The sequence below is a fragment of the Nipponia nippon genome, unplaced genomic scaffold (genome assembly GCF_047370975.1).
Source record: "Nipponia nippon isolate SJK-2023a ecotype South Korea unplaced genomic scaffold, ASM4737097v1 scaffold_1, whole genome shotgun sequence".
In the NCBI taxonomy this organism is placed as follows: Eukaryota; Metazoa; Chordata; class Aves; order Pelecaniformes; family Threskiornithidae; genus Nipponia; species Nipponia nippon.
This window is the reverse complement of record NW_028262290.1, coordinates 94,268,681-94,294,505: the sequence shown is the minus strand read 5'-3', so window position 1 is coordinate 94,294,505 and position 25,825 is coordinate 94,268,681. Positions and strand designations below refer to the sequence as shown.

Sequence of the window (25,825 nt, the reverse complement as noted above, 5' to 3'; positions counted from 1 at the left end):
TCTTATAATAGGCATTCTGTATTGGAAAATGATCAAGAAAGGATTCACTGCATACAGACAACACTTACTTTCCAAACTCAAGGTTTACTTGGCAAGGAGAAAGAATCAACTGGTACTGTGATGACTTCCTGATTCTGAAAAAAATTGGAAGGGCATGGTGAACAAAGAAAGAAATGTTCATAAATCCAAGGTGTCCTTGAGGAAAACAAGGCTTCTAAAGCTTAGAAGATAAAGCAGCAAGCTCTGAGACTCACAGGGGCAGAAATTAATGGCAAACAGGAGAAGAATTAAAAGGCTTCAATCGTTAGTAGTTTCAAAGGAACCGTTTCCTTTGTTTTCCTTGCCTTAAATGGAGGCTGATGTGGATCCTGGAGAACTAGGCTTAACCTTGATGCAGAGTCTGAAAAGAAGTTTGAAAGAAACATTTGTGGCTGTTGACCCAAATGATAACCTAACGCTGAGCATGATGTTGCACAGAACTGATACCAGGCCCACAGGCCAGTGCCGAATATGCCCTTACAATCTTCACAACCTCCTGGGGAGGAACCACCATCCCCTCACCGCCAACTTGAAAGTAACAATGGAAAGGAGAGGACATCTGGGCTTCCAGAGGAATGAAGCTCTTGGTCGGTCAGTCAGTCAGTCTCTGTCTTTCAGTTCTTTATTATTTGTGCTGTCAGGGTGGCACTGGTGGACTGTCGCATCTGAATGTTCAGCTGCTCATCTTAGAGTGTGCTGCCTGACCTCCTGCTCTCTATAATGTGATGCATTTCCCCCTCTCTGGCATACCTGAAAAGCTGGCCAAAGCCCAACTGGAACTTAATCTGGCTACTGCTGTAAAAGACAACAAAAATGTTTCTACAAATACATTAGCAACAAAAGGAGGGCTAAGGAAAATCTCCAACCTTTATTGGATGTGGGGGGAAACATAGTGACAAAGGATGAGGGAAAGGCTGAGACACTTAATGCCTCCTTTGCCTCAGTCTTTAATAGTCAGACCAGTTGTTCTCAGGGTACCCAGCCCCCTGAGCTGAAAGACACGGATGGGGAGCAGAATGAAGCCCCCATAACGCAAGGGGAAATGGTTAGCAATCTGCTACACTGCATAGACACACACAAGTCTATGGGGCCAGATGGGATCCACCCAAGGGTACTGAGGGAGCTGACAGAAATGCTCACCAACCCACTTTGCATCATCTATCAGCAGTCCTGGCTAACCGGGGAGGTCTCAGTTGACTGGAGGTTAGCAAATGTGACTCCCATCTATAAGAAGGGCCAGAAGGAGGATCAGATAGGCCTGTCAGCCTGACCTCGGTGCCAGGCAAGGTTATGGAGCAGACCATCCTGAGTGCCATCACATGGCACATCACACCAGGACAACGAGGTGACCAGGCCCAGTCAGCATGGGTTTATGAAAGGCAGGTCCTGCTTGACTGACCTGATCTCCTTCTATGACAAGGTGACCTGCTTAGTGGGTGAGGGAAAGGTTGTGGATGTTGTCTACCTGGACTTTAGTAAGGCCTTTGACACTGCTTCCCACAGCATTCTCCTGGAGAAGCTGGCTGCTCATGGCTTGGATGGGTATACTCTTCGTTGTGTGGATGATGAGGCCCAAAGAGTGGTGGTGAATGGAGTTAAATCCAGTTGGCAGCCAATCACAAGTGGTGTTCCCCAGGGCTCAGTACTGGGCCCAGTTCTGTTTAATATCTTTATCAATGATCTGGATGAGGGGATCGAGTGCACCCTCACTTAAGTTTGCAGATGACACCAAGTTGGGTGGGAGTGTTGATCTGCTGGAGGGTAGGAAGGCTCTACAGAGGGACCTGGACAGGCTGGATTGATGGGTCGAGGCCAACTGTATGAGGTTCAACAAGGCTTAGTGCCAGGTCCTGTGCTTGGATCACAACCCCATGCAACTCTACAGGCTTGGGGACTAGCAGCTGGAAAGCTGCCTGGCTGAAAAGGACCTGGGGGTGTTGGTTGACAGCTGGCTGAATGTGAGCCAGCAGTGTGCCCAGGTGGCCAAGAAGGCCAACAGCATCCTGGCTTGTATCAGAAATAGTGTGGTGGCCAGCAGGACTAAGGAAGCGATCGTCCCCCTGTACTCAGCACTGGTGAGGCTGCACCTCGAGTACTGTGTTCAGTTTTGGGCCCCTCACTACAAGAAGGACATGGAGGTGCTGGAGCGTGTCCAAAGAAGGGCAATGAAGCTGGTGAAGGGCCTAGAGCACAAGTCTTATGAGGAGTGGATGAGGGAGCTGGGGTGGTTTAGTCTGGAGAAAAGGAGGCTGAGGGGAGACCTTATTGCTCCCTACAACTACCTGAAAGGAGGTTGTAGCGAGGTGGGGGTCGGTCTCTTCTCCCAAGTAACAAGTGATAGGACAAGAAGAAACGGCCTCAAGTTGCTTCAGGGGAGGTTTATGTTGGATATTAGAACAAAATTCTTCACTGAAGGGGTAGTCAGGCATTGGTAACAGGCTGCTCATGGCAATGGTTAAGTCCCCATCTTTTACTGAATTTGGGAGTGAGGGTTACTGTGAAGGCAGGTGAGAACAAGCTAAGTGGAAATAAAGATAGCAGATCCTTGCTGCAGGCTCTGTAAGGTAAAATGCGATGCGTGGATGTGACTGGGTTAACGGTACTTGCTGCGATACCATTGTCTGCTGAAACCTGGCTATCCCAGAGGACAGGGGTACAGCTGGTACAGGAGTTATTTAAGGGGCTAGCAGAGGATGATATGAATGGCCACCACATCTCATTCCCTGGTGTCACGGGCTGTGGTGAGCTCCAGGATAGATCTCTAAGAGAAAGGAAAGTTGTGGGTAAAGAGGAGACAGAGGTATGTGCTGACCAGGAGGGTGGACAGGATGAGAGATGGCAGGGTGAGGAAGTGTCCAGTGAAGTCAGGGAAGTAAAAAGGTGCAGCCTTCCTGAAGAAGCCTTCTTCCAGCAAGGAAGTTTAAGCATGTCCAGCTGAGGGGAACCATGTTTATGTCTTGTATCAGGCCCCCAAAGTGACTTCATGGGAGAGAGAGACAAGATATCAAAGATACTTTCAGAATGGTGTGGTATTGAGATCTGGGTCATTGGATTGATGTTCAAAGAGTTGATCAGGTCTCTGGCTTCAAGTTCTCACTCTCTTCACAAGGGTTGCAATATATGAAGGGAGGACAGTACTTCTCTTTGGGAGAAGCAAAATTTGGCTAACCAAGTACCTTGATGCCCTGTTAATTTCTGTCCTTTTCTTTTGCCTATGATTTCTTTGGACAGTTACCACTTGAAACCTGTTGTGCTGCCTTTTCATTGACTTTCTTTCTTTGGAGGTGGAAGATATGCAATGCCTGTTGAAGAATACATGAATTCCAGAAGTTTAGGTAGCACTTTGATAGGTAGCTCTTTGATAATTTTTTAAATTTCTAAATATATCTACTTTTGCAACCATTCTACAAACTGAGAGAAGTGTCTATAATTCTCAAGCAGGGAGATGGGGTAGCCAAAAGATTTTCAGAGTTTGTACCATATTGAAATAGGCCAGTGGGAGGCTATGTTGGGGATATCTAGCAGTTCCCATTCTAATTTGGAAACAGTTTTTCAGTATATCTGATTGCTCTAGTCCAAAGTTATTACCTTGGACAAGAACTGAGATGGCTGGTGATCCAACATCAGCTGCATCTATGTGAGTGGAAAAAGTAGATGAGGGTGGTTTGGGCATAGTGATCCCTGAATGCTAATGAAGAAAGAAACATATTTGGCACCATTACAAGTTAGGCACTCTGAGGATTTCAAAATTGTGTCCTTTTTTATAACAATAATAAATTTGTCAGTTATGTGGGAAAACATTGTGAAAAATGAATGTCTTTTACTGCATTCACAGCCGTTGCTCCAAATCTAGCGAGATAATGGCCAATAAAACTTTGAGCTGGGAGGTTGAGTTCTGCATTGCTAAAGCCTTCAGTATGTATGGTTTTAGAAAATGTATGCATGTGCCAGAGCGTCTCATTGTTCTTTTGCTGTTTTATTATTGTATCAGTATGAAGTGGCTCTGATTCCAGCTGTGAAATGTAAGTTTAGCTTATATTGATCCTGCTGTCCGTGTATAGGTCCTTAACAGCTTTGCAGGATGCTGTTAAGAACAGTTAGGTTTTATTTGCAGCTGAACCATACTGTATTATGTTCCCTATCAAAACAAATTGCATCTCAGTCCAAATGTACTCGATTTACTTTTTTTTTTTTTTTTTTTTGCACTGTAGAGGATTGCAATTCAGACGCCCAATTTTTTTGAATGCTTAGAAGGAGTCAAGAGCCAACCTACTTGGGCGTCCTAAGGGGAACGTGACTTTGCAGTTCTCAGAACTGCATTCTTAAATGGCAGTCTCTGCTGTGGGTCCATAGCATAGCATCCATAGTCTGAGCAGACTACTCTTGTCTTTGTAGTATAGACCGGATTCTTCGTTAGGTGTTAGGCTGAAACTCACCATTAGGTTATCTGCTGCAGCTTCTGGGATAACACAGGTTTCCTTTACATAATTGAGAAATCCAGTAACTCCTTGTTTGACAAAAGTTTATATTTGGCCAGGCTGGAATAAAATTAGGAGCTCTTCTATAACTAGGTTCAGTTTTCAGCACTCAGTGAAAGCACTCTATCTCATGAGAAGTTAGCATCTGAATTTGTAGGTATGTCACATTACCAGTCCACTTGTTGGTTCTTTAAATGTTATAAACCCAATTCACAACAATGATACTTCCCATGTAGTGCCTTTTTTTTTCCTAACTGGTGTACAGTTTAAAAAATGATGTATATGCTAGCACCCTTCACCAGATCCTCAGAGGTATGGGGTTACAGACACAATGACTTCAAACAGCATTGAAATACTGCAGCCTTTAGGGTGGGATATGTGAAGTCTATTTGTAGTGTGACCAATGCTATGCAAGGAAAAATGTAACACCTCGGGCTAGAACAAAGCTAACAGACAAGGACATGTGCTTGCATAAAAACTCTACCTAGACAAATCACAGAATATTTTAAAATAGAAGAATGATGTGGTACCTAAGAAACGAATTAAGAAATTGTTGGTTTAGCATAAACCAACATGCCAACAAAACCATGTTCTGGCAACACCAAGGGTCTTACAAAAGGCTATGAGAACTGTGTATTAGTGTAGCATCATTGATATATCTCATTAGATCCAGACTGAACTGCCTGAGGGACTGTGCCCTGTGTTTTCTCAGCATAGATGGAAAAATGCTTGATGAAGTGATGTTTGTAGACAGTATTGAGCCTTTGCAGGGGAGACTGGGCACAAAGCACATTAAGAGTAAGACCTTACCATTGAAGATACTTTCCTGCTGCCCTCCTGCCAGCATAGTTGGGGATAGGCTGCTCCAACCATCTGCTCCAAAGGACACCTTTCTGGGAGGGCAGCAATGTATTGGTTGTGGGTCCCCTCCTTGGGTAAGGAAAGCTCAGTGCTGACAGTGGTATCTGCTAGAGGATCAGAAAATGGAAATTGTTATTCTCTGCTACCTCTTTACTATCTCTGACACCTTGTCTATAGTGCACAGTTTTAGCACAGTATTACCACACATATGGGGCTGTGTAATGGGTGTGCTGTACCAAAAGAGTGTAGAGAGATTTGCTGTTCCCTATAGCAGGTTACAGCACAGACGTACCACCAGGAAAACTCTTCCTGAAGTCACCCAGCTGGGTTTTGCTGCTGGTTATATGCATTTGGAGAAATGCCATAGTCTTCAGTACTGTCCCTTGGATATATACAGCCAATGGTGGAGGATCAGACCCTTCTTTTTACCTGAGGAGTCAGAGTTAATTGCAGCCAGAGGATTCTAAAGGAGAGAACTGAAAACAGGGGATTACTTTCGTTTTGTTTGGTTTTAGAGACAAACATTAAGGTTTTGAATTTATTCTATCTGGCTGTCAGATGCAGTCAGGTTTACCATGGTTAATTTTAGAGAACTGAAATATAAACCAAAATTACTTAAAAACAGAACCAGCTTTCATCCTTTCCCAGCCAGCATGTTTGTAAACAATGGAGTATTACAAAACTTAATTCTAATTGTGTGTTACTGTTTCTCCTATAAGGATGAGCAAACATTTGCACCCATGGGGAACAGCGTTCCACTAAATATTTGGAGATCAGCTGCAAACCACAGAAAGAGGTCCAGATGGTTTCCTGATGTCCACGTGCTTTTGATAATGCAGTGCTCTCATTCTCCTCCACAGCCAGGGAACTCCTTCCTTAGTCTTCTGCCTCTTCTCCTACTGCTGGCCAACAGGCTACCAACCAAGTGTCCCCTTCCAGTTTACTACGTCTAAACTCTGGTGAGTCCGCTCAGGCCAAGTGCTGCCAGAAGTCATCTCCTCTCTCTTTGCACCCTCATCCCTGTACTTCTTTCTGGGGACAACCACAGGCACTTTAAAGGGCTTCAGTTGCCTGCTGCTATGGCTTGCCACGCTGTAAAGCCCCAGCTCAGGAAGCAGCATCTGTAGAAGAGTGTCACTGAAGTCCTGTCAGATGTTTTTGGCAAAGAAGCAAAGGGGAAGGCTCGGTTTGAGCGTGGGAGGTTTAAAGCTTCTGTGCTGGTCTCTAAAGTCTCTCTGGGACCAGAGTACTCAAACAGGAGTCTTACATGGGTTGGGTAGGCGTGGGTCTGCACCAAGTCGCAGGAGTGAGTAGTGGGAAGATGGAGAAAGGGCTTCAGGTGGGGGTATGCATCCTTCGTAGCTCGCTGTGGGTTCATTGTTTTCTGATGGGAGGTGAAATGTTCAGTCCCTCTTCTTTTCTCTTAGCAATTGTTTTGCCCACTGCTAATTTACATCTCAGGCATAAAAGAAATCTTTGTGTTCAAATGAAAAACATAAAGCTTCACGCTAGAGATGATTAAAAATGAACAGCCAAAATATTATAATATACTTAACAATATTCAAATATTTTTTAACTTTTTCCAGAAAAATATGTCTGCAGACCTGTGTGCCATTGCAGAGATTAGTCTAGAGGGGTGCAATACATCAAACAGAACAATATAATGACTTTTGACCTTTACTGAAGTAGTAAGAGAATAGAAATAACAAAAAAAGAAGAAGAAAAGCAGCACAGAAGGTAGAAATTGTGGAGAATACACCAGGAATTTCTGGAACAATTTACACTTCAAAAATATGCACATGTAGGTTGTGAGCTGCTTCATAATTGTTATAGGACCTGCCTCAAAAAGTCTGCCAGAAATGCTGGGGGGGGGCAAGGCACTCATTTCTTTTTAGACCAGACTGACAGTAGAGCAAACCCAACAGAAAGGTTCCCAGGAGTGTTTTATAGACATAGCGGCCACACAACACAGAGCACTGGTGCCATAGGTATCATTCAGGTGTCTCCAGATATGGGTCTGTGCTGTTTTTGGCTGGGGTAGAGTTAATTTGCTTTATAGTAGCTAGCATGGGGAGATGGAGGCTTTAAGTTGGGGCCTCAAAGGTTAAATAAGCATTAACAAGCTATAGCAATGATCAACTGCGATTACCAGAATTAAGCCTGTATTCTAAGGAGCTGGAAAAATTAATCATAATTTAAAAATATCAGTGTGTAGGCTAATTAGTCAAGCCACAAAGCTAATTGAAAATTAAGCTCTGGAGAAAGGTGAGACAGTAAATATCCTGGTCTTGCTCCCCTTCCCCCCGAGTTGAGCTCTCCTGTCTTTTATGATACTGATTTGACTAAAGTTGCGTGAACGTTTAATACCTTTTGGCAGCAGGGAAGGAGGGAGGAAAGCAGTCAGAATTGAAGACATTCAGTGTGGTTTTATCAGTGAGGTACCTTCTGTCTTCATTTCACGTGGGGTGGAGGTAGAGCAGGTGGTGTGTGGTAAGGCAGTAACTAGTTGAGGCTCTCCAACTTCTTACCTGCCTTGACTTAGGTGCTGCTAAGCTCCTCTCTATAGGTTTGCAAAAGCTGCTGCTGAAAATCTGTATTTATTACTAACTTGAATTTATCTGGTTTAAATATCTGGCCAACTGTTTTTGTCTCTTCCGTGCTTATTATGGCCTTCTTTTAACATCTGTTCTCTCCAAAATTGCTGAGATGTATGGGGAAAATTATTTGTGAACTGTAGTCTTGACTTGAGAATTGGGTCATGAGTTATTGTCTGAGAATTTGGTCCTTAAAACTAAACTGTCAGCAGGAATCATTGAAATTGCCAGGAAATATGCTGTTAAAAAATTCAGTTTGTTTTTACCTGGGCAACTTCTTATCAAGCTCTGCGGGGATTTGATTCCAAGTCCAGTACAGCCGAAAGAGACTACTGTTTGTACTTCAGCAAGGCTGGGATTTGGGCATAAGTTAGGCTTGCTTTATAGCACAGGCTTAATTCTGTCACACACCTTCATCTCTCTCCAATATTTCGCTCCAGAGCCAATGTAGCAAAGGCTACAGGGTTTTGAGCTGAGTACATCCTTTACAGATATAAGTCCCTTTTCTAAAACGGGAAAAAGAGAAGTGTATTGTGACTGACAGCTCAATCTGAGATTTGCATCTAAGCAAAACTCCAGTCTGCGTGCGAGGCAAGAAGTGAATTGCAGAGCTTCAGAAATAGCACAGAAACCCATATTCTGCTTGCAAATGCACCGTTCATAGCTCCCACAGGGGCTGTAGCTCAGCCCCCTGTAACAAAGGCAGCAATCCGGGTGTGGAATAACACGTAAAAAGCTATGTTATGATATGCACTCACAATAAAGCTGCCTTACAGCAGGTAGGAAATCTTCTAATTGCTTGGAGTATTGTTGGAAGGTTGCCTTAATGCAGAGAGTTTTCATGGAAATGGAGCTGAGCGCAGCAGAGTGGGACTTTGAAGGTTCGGTCTGGTCCTGTGAAGCTGCAGTTAGGTCAGGCTTCATGCATGCTAAGGGGAAGTGAGCCAAAATCCAGAACCTTTGGCTGAGGATGGGAAGCGAGACCTAGCATTTATGGATAACGAGAGTTGTCAAAGTAGCTCTAGGCAGGCTGGGCTCCATCCAACAGAGTCTGCTTTGGTTTTGTTTCTCTTACAATGCAACTGAGTTTAAATTACAGTGGGTCTGTGGAGTGACATCTGACTCTCTTAAAATGACCCAGCAAAGAGGTCCAGCTGACCCTGCATGATTTTTCCCAGATCCCAGGGCTGTCACTTCCTTTCTTTGCAGAATTCTGTCATTTCTAAGGCATAGTGTGGGCAAGAATACAGAGGTACACATTATGCATAAACGCGTGCCCACAGATTACTCTGGTAGCGGTGGCATCACAGAATGGGATAGAGCAAGGAAAGGACCAAGGTGAAAGCAAACCAGCTGTCAAATCCTGCCCTCCCCACACCAGCGCATGATTAAGATCACAAGCTGGATCATGCCCTGCGCGGTCTGGTGAGGGAATTGGCGTGGAGCAGTGACATGCCGACTGCCGTTGTGGGAGGCCTGCTGGCATCGTGCAGATGAGCACAAGCACAGCGTCCCTGTTCAGCTGCTGCGTAGGATCCAGGGCGTCCCCAAAATATCATGCAGGGTACAGTCTAGCCACACGCGTGTGTCATCCGTGTCTGACGCATTGCCTCTAGGCATCAGTGGGAAGGCAGGGTCCAAGTGCCCTCACCAGGCTGTTGATGGTGGGAAAGGATTGGAGGGGTGGTAGGAAGCTGTGTCCTAGTTCCATCAGTGCTGCATAGGTGGGTTTTTTTGCACCTCTGATGTAGTTTGCTGCATCAACAGGCTGCTGAATCTACCAGCATCTATCCACGGAGTGTTAAGACCACAGAGGATCGTATTGCTTTTTTGGAAGGCATGAGTTTCTAGCACTTACTGAAAACTTGCAGATGAAATCTTAAAAATCTTGAAATTTCTAGAGAAGCAGTGAGAAGCAAGAGACACTGGCACATTCGTGCTGTGGTATTCTGTCATCATGTTTAATGCAGTTCATAGTAATTGTGTGTGCGTGTCTGTGTGTAAATAAATATATACACCTCTGTTAAGCAGTTTCTCTGTTTATGATTCTAGGACTTTTTCTTATGAAAATGAAGAAAATACATGGTTTCATATTACCTATATTTGCAATCCCATTGTAACAGAAAAATTTTGTGGTAGCTTCTGCTGGTGCACCTTAATAACAAATGTACGAATCTGGTTTATTCAGATACACCAAACACATTTGGTTGCAATAATGGAATTTATAAAACCATTTGGAACGTCACTTTTTATTTGCCTGAATGGAAAATAAACAAGCCCCTTGTTCATTCCCACCTCAAAAAATAATAGTCTAGAAATTGTTTTAAATGCTGGAAAACACCCGTAGGAGGTACAAAATGGAGAAACAGAATTGTCAACTTTCCAGAATGATTAATCTTGGATTTTAAACTATACAAACAAAATTTCACCTCAAACAATAATTTTTCAGAAAAATCACGACTAAATGAGAAGACAGCTTTCCATTGCCCCAGTTTAGTTTATTTTCATCTATACTGCATGGTATCCTTTTCCGTGATTAATCTCATAGGAGAACTCAATGTGAAGCAGATTATGGGAAAGCAGTCTAATGAAAGTAGTTTTGCAGCTTTAAAAACACAACCATTCCCAGGACGCTCCAGTTTGCTATTCAGAGCGAAGGGAAAGGAGACAAGCACAGGATGCTTGAGGGATGGACCTCCACCCTCCATCAGCACCTCCTTGTGTGCTGTGCACTACTGCCATGCAATGGCAGAGCTATAGGTTTGGGGGGGTGGTGGTGGTGGTGCTACCACCCTTACTTTGGTAGAGCCATGCAAGGATATGTCTACAGCCCAGGCTACAAACGGGAATAACTCGCCATTGGCCATTTCTATCAGTAGAAGTTTTGTACTTCTTTTCTTACTGTGCATAACAGTTTTCTCTGCCAACAGCTTCATTGATCAAGGTATAAATGAAGGTAGGGAGCTGACATTTGCTGTCCTCTCCGCAGAGAGAGGAATGCTGGCTCTGCAACCTCAGGAATGAAGGAAAAAAATGAAATGGCCTTGCTTCCCTTCTGCAGAGCAGTCGTTAACCTCGCTAATGGGGAAGGAGGTAGCTTCTTTAAACCCCATGCCTGGGGGATTGCACATGCAACTACTTTTAATGTCAGCATTGATGTTTCTGAGTCAGTATGTACCCTCCTGAAAATGTAACCCAGGCAAGCAGAGGTTCTGCCTGCGCATCTCAAGGGGATGTAGGAGAACAGCGGTTACAAAATCAAGACCAAAACCAGCCCTGTTTATGATAAAGGAATATTTACATGTTTTCATCTGTAAATGTGAATTTCAAGAAATAGACATATATATTATTCAGTGTGAAAAATAAAAGGCTGTTCACCAATGTTTTAATAGTATGCCTCAATAAAATGACACTTTCCAGAGCCAGTCATGACTTTAAGCCAGATCACGGCTAAAAATGTTAAGGGAAGGATCACCACAGCAACAATCACATTGCTCCCCTTCTGCAGAGGAAATGGAAAAACACTCAAACTTTGCCAACCTGAATAAATTATCCAGATTATCAGAACTGTAAGGAAAGCTGTATGTAATCAGCTCTGTGTGTGTGCCCGTGAGCGTGTGCATATGTTAACTGGATTGCAGCCCGTTAAATACATATGTCAAAGAGGACAGCTCTGGAAATACACTCAAGAGAAAAATATTGCCATGGTTGTACCTTAATAGGCCAGCAGATAGCATGTGTGGTGTGGTGCTCACTGGGGGAGTCCAGTCCAGCTGCTGAGCTGGGCTCTCCTGACAGTGGTGGCCTGGAGATGGGCTGGAGGACACCGGTGTACTCTCTTGGTCTTGCTTCAGTGTGAAGCTGGGAAACGGCTAGTTTGCTCACACCGATTTGGGAGTGCAGACGCACTCTTATTCCAGTTGTTTTTATGTGGTGGGTGCAGTTTGCTTTGCCAAAGAAAATTGTCTTATTAGCCGGGGAGGGAAGAATGAGGATGGAAGGGTGGGGGACAGGAGCAATATTGAAACTGCTTGACTTTAAGCACCTGTGTGGGAATCTGCACTGGAAGACTCCTTTTACCAGGCTGCCCATATGGTTAGTGGAGAGAGGCTGGCTTTTTTAGAGGCAGCCTGAGGAAAGGACATGACTTAGAATAGCGGTAGTGATGTCAAGATCTTTAGCAAATTCAGGATGTATCAAAGACTCCAAAATCATGTTAGGGAAGCCCAAAAGCACGTGCCTTTCAACCACAGGAAGACAAGGTTAGGTCTGGAGTGCAAAAGCTGCGTGTTTCCGCCCCTGCTTCTCCTGCCATTAGGATGAGTCCCATACTAAACCCTGGATTATCAGCTGGCCTGTGGGCTTCCATCATTTTCTGGCTGGGGTTTCTAGATAGAAACATCCCTCAGTTTTTCTGGGATCATACATTTTAAATAAATGGTGATGTGTGACTAGTCTGTGTCTTTAGTCTTTTATACTTTTGAGGCTCATAGGTGTTTTGCAAAGGAGGTGCATGCTCCTGCTGAACAAATTTAAGCCTACTGATAACAGACTTCCTTTTCTTTGTTTTCTTTTATGTAGGCCAGTGAAGACCTGGGCTTGGTTAGATGAGCTAAGTAATGCTAGCTGTATCCTGGCCCCATTTGGAGTATCTACTGAAGGATGGCTCCAGTATACGCTGTAATGCTGATGCAGATTGAATTCCAGTAATCACCCATACCTGATGGTAACGTGGCTGGAAAATGTTTAAGATGGCTGCCATCAGAAGTGTATGGGGCTTTCTCCTGACTTGCAGTACATGCTGTTCAGGACCCTCAGGTGCCAGTGGCAGAGGGGTATATGAGCAAGCAAGAGGTTTAAGTCTGATCATGGCTGAAGAGCCTCTCTGGCTTTCACTGCCATTACCTCCAGCTTGTCGTAAAGAGCAGTCTATGGCAAAACTGGTTACTCTGTAATATTCTCTTTTTCATTTTTTAAAGTGCAAATTTTAAAATTTGCTTGCCAATTCATTTCAAGAACCCTATGGGCCCATCCACCCCTTGCTCTCTTTTCTGTCCTTTGCTATCTGTCACCTTGCTGTGCCCACTGTGGCTCCAAGGCTGGCAGCCTGCTGAACTGCAGAGCCTTGCCACATGGCATGTGCTTTTGGGCAGGATTCTGTGCTGGCTGGCAGTGACACTGAGCCATTGCAGCGGGGAAAAGCTAACAGCGGCAGATGGAGTTAATGAATCCTACATCACTCTGAAACAGAGACGGGAATCCCAGAGCTCAGGGGGTTTTCATGGAGGTCTGCTGCAGTCTTGATGTGTGAGTGACTGGAGGAGATGAAAACACGTCTGGATGGGCTAAGGAATACATATGCACTCGAATTTTTTGCCATTCTATTTAATTCAGTGCTTGTGCGTTAGTTTGTTTTCCCATCTCTTTTTAAGGTTCACGTGTTTTTCTGGGTAAGGAAAGATATGAGTGGCGCATATGGTTAGATGAATGTCTACTATGATTCTGTTATTGTGTGCTGGATCTTTAAAAATAAAGTGTTCCCTAGGCTGGTGTCTAGGAGGGATCGCTATGTATCAATACAAGATGACCCTTACAGTGAGTTACACGCTTGCTTTTCTCTTGTGTAGTTGTTATTTCTTTCCTTGCTTGTTTGATTTAATTTGAAACAAAAGCTATTCTGGTTGTAGGCAATTTTGATTTAGGTGTTCAGGAAATGGAACAGAATTAGGTCTGTGGAAAAGACCACCGAGGAAATCCTACAAGAAGAGCACATTGCTTCACCCACCATCCTATCAAAGCCACATCTGGTCAAGACATCTCCTCTGTACCGCCCTGACCTACCTGTCAGGGGGACAGGTTTTGAAATAGACAATAATCTAGAGTGATTTTCTTTTCCCTTTACACTCCCTCCCTCCAAACTAAGGTCCATGTATTCTAACTAACACCCTGGTCTAGAAAGCTGAATGGATTCCTAGCTGCAAAACTTGTGTCTGGGTTCCTGATAATGAGAAAATATCTAAGAAGCCACCAATTTCTTTCATCCAGATCTACTGGATGAAAGTCTCAAATATCAGAGATATATCTAGACCAGCTGTGGGTCAGATGTTTCTACTGTGTATATATTTTTGTCACAGAATCGGCTCACTTGCGTTATAGTTTGGGAATAAGAGACTCAGCAGCCTCTAAGCTGAACTTGGCCTCATAGAGTGCCTTCCTGGGGGGTTACTTTATTCTCTTTGTTGTACCTTCCTGTCAAAAGTGATGGGAAATCAATGATGAATAGGAGGTCCCTAATCTCCATGGATACTTGTCACTGCATGGTGTCAAAATCTGAGTTGGCTGTTTATTTTCTCATAATTTACATATGACTAATTTACTTAGGAAGGGGAGGGGAAAGAAGGAGGCTATTTGGGGTTGAAGTAAAAAATGAGAGAAAGAAAATTTGGCAGTGGTTCTCAACTGGAGCTGCTGGGAGGCCTCCAGAAGCCTGTCCCATACCTGCATCCCCTGAGCTTGTAATCAGCTGTCACGCTTTGTTCTGTGCTCGCAGCAGGGTCTCAGGGGAACACAGCTGCTGCAGCTGCTCGTAGACCAAAAGGTGACCTTTTGAGTAGCCGAGGAATGATGCATTATTTAGTGCATTCCTGGCTAAAATGGAAATGAAATGATTTCATGAGCAGAATGATTTGTTTGTCCTTTCATGCGGATGCATTCTCTTTGCACCACACAATAGTGTAGTGTGCACACCACTCCTCATTTTTTCTTCTGGATAAAGCTTTTGATAAGACGGGTATTGCACTTTGAAACACACTGGCTGTTAACTAGGTGGACCCTACTAGCTAAATGTAATAAACTTCAGTTTAGAGGTACTAAGTTTGCAAAAACCAGCTTCTGTTTAAATAATGTGTAGGAGTGAAAGCTTGCTGGTGAAGTGTATGTCTCTAGACTACCAGCTGATGCTGGTAAGTATCATAACCAGCTGTTATATCAACACGAAGTGTTCTCCTTCTTTCAATTAATCCAGAGTCTCTTGGAAGGTGACATAGCAGGACATTCATTATGGGGATTTTTAATGAATAGAGTATTTGCTATTCACATAGATAGAGGCTTAAGTAACTGCTTCCCAGTGATCTGTGATAGCCAAGTACTTGGGTACTCTGCATATCCATCAGGCGAAGAAGGGGAGACAGATGGGAACAATTTTTCACAATGTCTAAGTTTAAATTTCCTGTGTGGTCTTCCAGACAGAGATTCAAAGAACCTGAGGCTGGAGCCTACCTCTCCTGCTGACTGTGAATGAAGACTGCAGTATACTCTGCTTCAAGTCCATCTGGTCTTGAACTTTATAAATACCTTTAAAAGACCTATCTAATTGTGTTTTTTTCTTTTTCTTTAAAGTTTCCAACACCACTTATGAAGGCTTGAAAGTGGTATTATCCACGTGTTTCAGATGAAGAGAGCTGAATTGTCAAGGTAACAACTGATTTGAGAATAGCCAGTTTTCTCCGAGAGATGAGCACATCGAGGGACCTGGGGGAATATCCAGTGCTTACCAGGAATTTCACTGAGCTCAACAAGCCCTGAAACATAGGAAGGAGAAGAAATCTGCACAAATGAAGAGGTGCCCAGCAGACCATGCTATCTCACTGGAGAGCCCAGTGGTAAAAATTCTCCATAAAATTATAGGTATCTGCTTCTATGGGATTATTTTTATTAGTGGAAGATTAGACGGGGTAAGGCAAGTAACCAGGGATTCCATAAATGACTACAAGTGTTTCAGTTGCCTGTTTGGCATTGTATTAATTGTTACAACAAACAGCACAAGATGATGAAAAATGACCACCTTTCTACTCAGAAGATAAACTGCCTTTAAAAAGAAAGGAATGAAACCCAGCTCTATGATTTCTAGGATCCCAATTAATTAAAATGGAAATGACTGGAGATGTGTAAACACCTGAGCAGCTTTCAAGACATTTCTCTGGCATGTTCTTACTGACTCTGAGCCCTTATTTCCAACCACAGTGTCTGCTCATCCTGCAGCACCCTTCAAACCAGCCTCCCCCGAAGGATCCAGCAGACATGGTCTGAGAGAAGAGCTGAGCATAAGCTGGTAAGCATTCACTGCAGGGAGTTCCAAGTGCTGTGGGATTTAGTCAAACAGCAAAGTACAAGCTTCTACTGTGACTCATCTGGTGTAAAACTAGTGCTAAGTATTGTACATAATTAAGACAACATTATTACAGTGAGATAGCACTTCTTTTTTTGGCAGGTTAAAGTCTTGAAAATGTGTAATGTTTTCAGCCTTCAGAGCTGTGAAGAAGATGAAGAGTTCTGATGGGAGTTCATTCGAAAAGATATCATGGCTACAGTGAGTTTAGATCATTATTTGCGTTATTCCTGAAGCTCTGTGTGTATATTTCAGTCATCTTCATGAAAGGCTGTGGTTTTTGTGAGAATAAACACAACCTTAAAGTAGTATTCATTAGATAAGACTTGCAACAATGGCCTCTCTAGACATTCCAAGGGTTTGCTGATTTTTATGCCCATAAATCATGTATTTTATTTTGAGCCACATTTCTTAAGGAGGTGCTATTGGTATTTCAAGTAACAGACATAAAAAATTATATTTATCATTGAATGCAATAGAAATTGTTAGTAACAGTGGTGTTAGAGATCTATAGATTCAACATTTGAACACTGACTGTCAGCAGGTACAGAACAGAAGTATCAGTCAGCTAATGGCCCTACCAATAGGAAGAGTTAAACAAGTAGGTCGTTACAATTTGCCTACTTGCCCCAAATCTTTCCTTCAGAGGTCCGCAAATCAACTTTGCTTTTTATGAATGCAGGTTCTTGATTAAAATTTATTGTGCTGTAACGCAAACAAATTCAGCTTATTGGTTGCTCAAAAGCCATTTATTCAGGTTGCTTGCTTCTCATTATCCTTAACTAGTAACTGTTCTTTATGGTATTATGGTATTGTTTCTGTTCATTTATCAGCTGTCTGACTTGCAAGCAATAGGTGGGAAATCAGACTACAAGATGGTAACATGGACCATTTTAAGGGACAGGACTTTGAATGAACCCATTTCCATCTGTGTATTCCAGTGGATGTCTTCAAAGCATGTTTATGCTCTTACTTGAAAATATATTGGCTACTTCTTCAACCTAATGTTACTGCCACTTTCCTTATAATTTCCTAACATGCTGCTTGTATCCCATTTTCATTCACATCTCCAAGGAATGACTACAGAGTTTCAAGAGGAATCCCAGGCAAGCAAGGCACTCGGGTAAAGACATCCGAGCCACAGCCAGTGAGCCCCTTCTTTTTGTATGAGTTGAACAAACCACAATTTTTTGCAGGTCTGAAGATTATAAATTCCAGGGACCTTTCTGACAAAATGATCGTGTAATATAAAAGATAGATCAATTCCTGTTTTGTTTGTACTGCTGTTTTCTGGATGAGTTTCTAATCTATTAGCGAAGTAGTAAATGCTCCCCCAGCAACCAACCATTGATGTTTTGAAAGGAAATCAAACACAGTGTAAGAAAATGGCTTGAAAGGAAAAGAGTGAAAGATCATACCATTCCTATGATATCCGCGAAAGTTTGTGAAGATGATAACTGGGAGAGAGATGGGCCAGAGAGAGATCAATGAGTCAAAGAGAAGATATCTGCCTGCAGAGCTTTGTCCTACCATGCCTTCTTGCAGGCTCACAGCCTAAAACTTTGTAGAGGTTGATCTGTTAGGGGCACACAACCAGAGGTGGAATTGTGGTAGAGGATGGATAAGCCTCAAATGGAGACAGCACCTGTTGACTGTGGTTATTACTTTGGACTTTGTATGGCTTTGACAGGATTTACACAGCTTCTGAACACATGAGAGAAATCCTGTGAGCACCTATTCTTCATAACATAGGGTTTTAACATTAGCTGAGCAGTCAGGGACCTTGCTGTGGGTGCGTGCTGGAGGTGCCATCCTGATGCAGTGTCTCCCAGCTGATCTGACTTTTATCTTTACTCCAACCACGAGTTCACTACGAGCACAAAAGGAAAAGTATTTGTATTCCACTGTGCGTATTGACAGTAATTCTGTGGATGCAGCACAGCACTATAGAAAGAGACAGGTATGTGGAGCATTTAGAAGGCATTAATTTCTTCTTAATTTCTTCTTAAGTTCTTTTTTGAACCATACTGCAAAAGGTTACAATGGGAATAGCAAAGGAAAGAACTTGCAGACTTCACAAAAATCAAAGCCTACAGCTTGTGCTGGATGGGTATATTTGGCACACATCTGTGATTATGAAATGACTTTTAAATTGCTTTTGAACTTTATCTGGATAATGATTCATCCTTTCAATTTCCTTTGTCCCTCCAGAACATCCGCCATTAACAAACAAACCAGTTGTGATGTTTTACAATCCACATTTGAACCTACTTCTCAAAACATTGCACACTTCCTTAAAAAAGCAATTACTCAGCTCATTTGCACAAAGATAAGGTCGCTCTTGGGACTGAAAGACAGATCAACAACCCACTTTGGCAACCATCTTTGAAACGACTCAAGAAGCAGTTGCACTAGAGACTTGTTAAACTGCAACATCATGTTGCAGAAATGCACCGTCAACAGGCAGCTTAAGTGTTTCTGTACAAACAGATATTGTACAGCCTTGATTTGGTTGAGCTGTACCCATTATAGGATTTAGGCATATGCCTAAAGATGGAATTACTTACACAACTGAAGTTAAGATGTGCTTAAGTGTTTTGTTGTGTATAGGCCTACACACTACATCTGTGTTTGTATTAAGAGGAAAAGCTGTTCTACAAGACATTCGAGCGTTTCAGAACGTATTTTTGCTCTGAACTGGAACAGGAAGTTTTACCCTGAAATGAAATTTAGGAAATCTTTAGTTCCAGAAATCTTGTAATTGAGCATACTTGAAACATTGTGTGTCAGTAATGTTGAAATGCTTTGTGACATTAAGATTGAAACATTGCATGTCCACATATGCTACTAAATTAATTAGAACCAACTGTCAGCTAAGCATGCCGGGATTGCCTGGGTTGTATATTACCCGCCCCCCTGGATGCAGGAAGAGCTCTGGTCTGATCTAGCTTCTTGGCTGAGGTGCTATGCCGCATAAACACTGTTGTTCAACCTAGCACTGAAAGAAGGATATCATCTGCGCATGATGTAGAGCTGGACCTACTAAACCCTGCTCAGCCCAAATGGCTTTTTGTAGGGACATCTCAAGTGTCTCGTACCAGGTCTTTGACACAAGTGCTTTAGGGACACAGGGCACAGACCCTGCGCCTGTGCTTGTAGGTGGTTTTGGTTGTCTTTGGCTTGTCAGTTCTGTCTTGGATATATCCAAGGTGACTCCACACTGGCCGAGAGCCGTGCTAGTTTGGGCACAGCACAGATGGATGACCCTCATTTGCATCTGATGCTGTATGTGGCAAGTGAGCCCCTCTGGAGCTGAGGGCTGTGGCTCTGCAGCTGCAACTACTTAAACTCAAGCTGGGTCTTTGCAGAAACTTTAAGGTTCCCTTCCCTGAGCTCCCCAAGCCTGTCCTGCCGTAGACATCCCAGCATCCAGGGCCTGGGGACTGCAGCCTGGCTGCAAACTTAAGAGTTGAAATGATCAAATCAAAGCTAAGTATGTTTTGGTGACTTCTTACTAACTGGTTTACCATAATCAATTGTCATTTTCTTGCAAAATGTTTCAGTGTTGTGGAATCAGCATTCACTGAAAGAAGACCGATGCATTGGAAAAAATTCGAGCAGCTCTGTGAGTATATAGCAAGAATGATAGAAAAAGTCTTACCAGACTGAATATATAGTTCTCTCTCCCTGTCTCTAGATGCAATGGCTGTTCAAAAGGGAGTAGATATCTGTCGGTAGTCTCTGAAAGGGGATCATACAAATCATCTCTTTCCCCTGCTCTTCAAGTACAGTCCCTCTTCTCAGTCTCATTGCCTGATGGACCAAGTATGGTTGATCCCTAGGCCAAGAGCTTCTCTTTGGGTATGCGGGATTGAGAAGACATAATGGCGCTGAAGTGGTTGCTTTAGAAAAGTCTCTTTCTTTGGCCCAAACATACGGTGCGTGTGGTGAAATTTATTTAAACAAATTATTTGTCTAAAATGGCTTTCCCTGCTTAAGTTTCTAGATAGTTGTGGCTTTGCTTTGATGTCCTGTCCTTTTTTGGGGGGTTGAAATAAAAATCTAAGGTCCACAGCCTTTGTGTCTCTACCAGCTTCTGGGTCAGCTGGCCACTGCACAGAAGTTGTCCACTCCCATTTTTGGTAGATGTTCTTTCATCCCTTAGGGTCTCAACTCCAGCAAAACATAAGCCAGTAAGTTAGCTGGAGCCTGTGAATATCATCTCTTATGAAAGACCCCTTTGCCCTAGCTTGGCTTCTCTCTTACTCTTTCTGTAAGAAACTGGGACAGTCCCTAGTACCAAACCAACTGAATGCTTTGGATTCAGATATCAGGAAGAATAGGAGCGGGAACCCGGATTGTATGTTCATGACAGACAATAGAATTGTTTTCTTATTTTGCTGAAGTTACTACATGTACAGTTATATTTCTGTCTGAGGAAGCAAAACGCCTTCACAGATGAGTACAAAAAGATGCATGTGTATTCCCAAGCCTGAAGTTATGAGCTTGTATGTGCTTTACTGTAATCTGACACTTATTGTAAGAAATACATTTTACATAATTGGCAGTGGCAGCCACATATTCTGAGAGAAAGAAGTGTATTGAACTGTATACTGTGTATCACCGATAATGATTTGCAGCAGTATCTTCCATAAAAGTAAAGGATAATTTAACACTTGGACGCCAGGCCTCAAAACCAAAATAAAATCCTTTTCTTTTTCGTGCCTAGGCTAGGATTTATCTCACCTCACCGTAGACATTGGCAGTGTAGACACATATGGTAGGACCCATCACCCCAGGCTCTCTTTGCAGTCAATACAGGGAACAGGCACTTTTAGGCCATGATTCATCTGACCTATTTACGTGTCTGCTGTAGGAGGAGATGAATCACTGCCTAGACTAGATGTGTGAGGAGGATAAAGGGAGCCTAAGATGGCCAGCTCAGACGTGGATGCTTATATGGATCCACAGTTTGAATTTAGACTTGCAGTTTGGAACAACAATTTTTCAGAGAAGAGTTAAATTTCCTAAGCCACATTTTCCTAGCAGAACGTGTGTACCTATATATATATGTTTTTTTTTCTTCCTGCAACAGAAACATTTGCAACAATATCTTTTGAAAACTGGCCCTATCTCCCCTTCTCCAAATGTTCCACCATCTGAAGAGCTGCCATTTTCTCTCTCTCTGTCTCTGCCCCTCTTTCACACATACAGACGTGTGTACACATGCCATGTTTCAGACCTGGGCCTTCTGAATTTTCAGCATTAACTCAAAATATAATCCACTGTGTGTGGTAGCCAGAGCTGTTACACGCAGCGAGATATATTAGCTTGTTTTGTTATTTAAAAAGCCCAAAGCAAAATATGCAAACAAAACCACCAAATGAACATTTCTGAAATTTGCTTCTGTTTAAAAACAGAAATTTTTTTCATATTTTCTGTTAGAATCTGCTCTACTCTTCCTGCAGCCTTGGTGTGGCAGGGCATCGCAGGAAGAGGAACGTCAGTTTCTGGGAGACAAGTACTGATGCAGAGGGAGAGGGAAGCCAGACTTGATCATCTAAGAAAGGGTGCAGATTCCTGAGTGAAGCTCTGAGAAGACAAGAGAGAGGCAACGTTTTATTATTATGTATTATGTATTATTTATTATTATGTATAGAAGATCAGAGTTGAAAGAGTCTGGGTTACGGGCAGTGAAGATGATGTCCTCGCAGGTATACTGGTGCACATGCTGTAGTATAATATCCCAGTGCAGCCACCTAGACTGCAAATGGCACGAGGGTAATATTTAAAAAAAGGAAGAAAGGAAGTCACCCTGTTGCAGAGCTTTACAATGCTCAGCTGCTGCCAAGGAGTGCTTGGTGTAGCTACAGTAGTGGTAGGCAAAATATCCCTCCCATGCAGCCGTTGGCACGCAGCACAGCAACCCTTTTATGTGAGCACCTGGTTGATCAGTTTGCTTGTGACAGATCTTGGCACGCCCTCTCCTCTGGCTGTAAAGCTTTACTGACTCTTGTGTTTTGAGGGATTTTTTTCCCCGCAAACTCTTGTCTGGTATGGGAGGACTGGGAACAGAGCGACACTGGCTCTAGCGACAGCAGGGAACACTGCATTTTGGATAACCCTTTACGGCGCAAGCTTTCCAGCCATTTAAGGGCTTTTCTGTGGGGATCGGAAGGAAAGGCTGTCCATCATCCGAAGTCCATTGCAGGGGGAAGGGTGCCCGTGACTGCAAAGGTCTTTGGCAAAGGCCACGAGCATCTGAAGGCTGCCTCTGAGAAACGGCACGGGCTCCTGCTTCCCCACAGGGTGCAGTGCAGAAGCGGCTTCAGGAAGAGAGAATGCTCTTTCACTGGTCACACCAGTGCATCATTCATTAAATATAAGGCCCTGCAGGAAAACCAGGGCTTCGTGTTCTCTGTGCCCCCTCCTGCATCAGCCCTGATGTCAGTAGTTTCGAACCATGGAAGTTAAATTAAGGCCAGCGCAGTCTAATAGGCAAGGGAGAGCAAATGCTAAGAAGTCAAGGTAATGAGAAAATACCTGCCATCTGGAGCTGTCATAAGCACAAATTTACATCACTCCCCACAAAATAAATAAATTACAGCCTGCGGAACATTACTCTCCCTGGATGCAAAGCCCCACTCCTGCTGCCACCGCCAAAAATTTTGGCCTCCCTGCTTTCCGCATGATCATCGGCTTCTGCCGAAAGCCCCGGAGAGGCGCGCATGGGCGCGGGGGAACATCTGCAACTGCTGGCTGTTTGAGCGCAATGGCTGGAGCGGGATCTGTTCAGCTGCATCCGCTCGCTCCCTTCCTCGCTCTGGCGGAAAGTTTTCCTCCCGGCTCTGACAGCGCCGCAGCCACTTGGGGAAGCACATGACTTCCTCGGGAGACGGCGCTTCTTATTTGTGTTGCAGGCCTCCAGCAGGCATGGCACCGAGGCAATATTTATATCAGCTTTTGTAACATCGTTGCAGCAGCTGCAATTCTGGGAAATGAAGCGCTGGCTGGAAGTGGAGAGAGAGGCATGCCATGTTGAAATCAGGGTGGAATGTAAAAAAAAAAAAAAAAAAAAAAAAAAGAAAATCAGCAACCAGCCTCCTCCCTCAGAAAGCTCGTTGTGTTCCCGGGTGCCAGGGGTGCTGCTTGCCCTCCAGATGGTTACTGCAGGGCCCATCTGCCTAAAAGCGAGTCAATGGAAATCACAGCTCAGGATGCCAGCGAGGGGACCAGATCTCTCCCTGTGGGGCGCCTGCACTCCTGGGGGAGCAGGGCAGGTGAAGGGGAGTCCCCGGGCTTGGTGGCTTTCCGTGCTACTTGCCTAACAGCCTGCTGGGGGAGGCAGGGGAGAGCTTGAGCCCTTTGGCTATGAGACAGCATAGTGCAACACTTGTGTGCAGATAGCGAGGCTGCCTCCAAAACCGCTGCAGCCTGGTGCCGTGCCTTGGCAATCAGCCCTAGCAGGCTCGTTAGCCCAGCTACAAGGCCATGCTGGTGCAGCCACACTGCTCCCCAGTCCCCAGCTGGCATCTCTGCCCCATGCTGTGCAGGTGTCCTGGCTTGTGTGGAGCTACCTTGCTGTGGCTGTGGCCTCTACTGGGAAATCCCCAGGGAACTGGGATGGGGGTCCTGTCTTCCAGATGATTTACTTGCTGCTTCCTGTTACAGGAATGTGACCCGGTTCTCTCCTCTTCTGCCTCCTGGCTTGATTTCAGTGGTGTTAAGCCAGCAGAGGTTTGAGGCTTCACTGATATTAGGGGCCTGGAAGCCATAGCTGGCAGAAGGAGAGTGGAGTCCTCTGCACTGTATCTCCTTACTCTTTCGATTACTCTGTAACTGAGGCAAATAAGTGCCTATGGCTTGTCCCATGTGTGTAAGAGGGGCTCTCCACTGCCCATCCACGCTCTTAGTAGGTGACTTGTACCTTTACTACCAAACAGTAGCAGCTGGCAGGACAGTGGGACTGAATTCTTCCCCATACAATGCTTTTTCTCTACGTAACTCCACTGGTCTGTAGAGTTATATCTGACAGAGGAGGTGTCATACAGTCCCCAGTTATCTTAGAGCTTAGTGGAACCAAACAAAATCGATGTGGAGCTAAAATGCTTCTACCAGGTATGGCCCCAGACACTAGTTGTTAGGTGATATGTATTTTGTCATGGACAAGAGCTGAAGGTCATTTGCCCCAAACAGCTGTTTGGTGCAAAATACCTTCACTCTCCTGAGTTGCACAGGGTCTCAAGAAAAAGGTCCTCTCTGCCGGGCCACCAGCAAGCTCTCCATGTCCATGTTCCCGCCGGTCCTCTGAAAGGACTGCAGTGAGGCACCAAGCAGGGGAACCGTCATTGTGTCTGCCTCGGAGTACTCTGAAAACCAGCACCTGAAGTTGTATTGCAGGCATCATGAGATAGAGACACCATTAAAGACTGGCAACATAGTGAGCACGGCTTTTTGGGCTGCATCCCTCAGAAAATCCCCTCCAGTCTCCCACTTTATATGCCCTTGTGCCATGAGCAGCTTTACTCCGTCTCACTAAGAACTGAAACTTCAGTACCCAAGCTGTTTCCTTAGCCCAAGTGCCCTAAAATTGTTGGGGTGAGACAGGCAGAGAGAGGGAGTGAGTAAGCAAAGACGTGCCAGCAGCGGTGGTACATCCTCGGAGGTGGTGTGGGGAGGGCTTGGCAACCCTTTCAGTACTGTCCTATTGCAAGAGGAGGGAGGAGGATATACAGAGGTTACTTAAAAGCCCCCAACTTTTTCCAGGCTTCTATTGCACTTCAGAAATTCTGCAAGGGAGAAGAAAAAAAAAAGACTCTCTGAAAAGAAGGTACCCTTGCTAACTAAAAAAACTTCCTTTAAGAGCTTACTGCTATTAAATGGCTACATTTTGAATTGCTGTTTTCAGGAGCTTTGGGAAGAAGTTGTGTTCTCAGCCACGCATATTTTCTTAGAAGGATGGTGTGGCTTTTTCACTGCTACATGCTTACACTGAAATAGATGTGAAAGCAGTTTTGGCTAGCTCAAAGAGAAGTCTCTGATCAGCCTACATCTGAGATTTGCCTTAAGGTCATTAGTGGGAGAGAAATAAGTGGAGAAGTGCTTTTTTCTGTTGGTTTTTTTTTTCTTCCCCCCCCCAACCCCTTTTTTTTTTTCCCTCTCCCTGTCTTTCTCAAAAGTGGATTTTCTGGGTGCAGGAGTTAGCCCTTTAGATACTGAGTGTTCGTGTGCATAGGGACAAAAATACAATTCTCCAGTAATCATCCACAGACTGTTGTAGGCTGTAGTATTTGGGATGATTGCAGTATAACTTAGAATGTCATTTTTATTAGGGGGAGGTAGTGTGTGATGCACTTTCTGGAAATATAATTTGCTATTTTGGATTCAATAATGCTGTTTTGGAGGGTGGGAAAGTGGATGATTTTCTAGTTCTTTTACCTGAAACTCCCTAATGTTTTTAATGCCCTGCTTCTCCTAGGCAAATACTTCTGTTAGGCTTCCCTCTCCTTCTCCCACCCCCCTTCTTCTCTTATTCATGTGTTTTGACAAACATAAAATGCCTTCCAATCCTTAGAGAGCTGTACTCCATCATTAGACTGATGTTTTCTGCCTCTCAGTTTTTATTTATGTGAGTTTAAAAATGTGTAGCTCGCTGGCACCCCACAATGTTTTTTGTTTCTCCCATC

The 25,825-nt window shown here is 43.9% G+C and overlaps 1 protein-coding gene and 1 long non-coding RNA gene across 4 annotated transcripts in view; both read left to right on the top strand.

The window, feature by feature from the left end:
- The window catches only part of LOC148057481 (uncharacterized), a 55,659-nt gene extending 35,894 nt beyond the window's left edge, over positions 1-19,765 (top strand). For 2 of the 3 annotated variants that reach the window (XR_015705930.1, XR_015705935.1), the window contains 2 exons: positions 15,371-16,082; positions 19,703-19,765. This is a non-coding gene — a long non-coding RNA (uncharacterized LOC148057481). Of the gene's footprint in view, positions 1-15,370; positions 16,083-16,241; positions 16,293-19,702 lie in introns of those variants that run through there. The other variant, XR_015705931.1, reaches the window with a different exon arrangement.
- A 5,074-nt stretch (positions 19,766-24,839) lies between these two features.
- Positions 24,840-25,825, top strand: part of F13A1 (coagulation factor XIII A chain) — a 60,842-nt gene continuing 59,856 nt past the window's right edge. The window contains exon 1 of the mRNA XM_087762842.1: positions 24,840-24,969. The gene's annotated coding sequence lies outside the window, so the exon portion shown is untranslated. The remainder of the gene's footprint in view (positions 24,970-25,825) is intronic.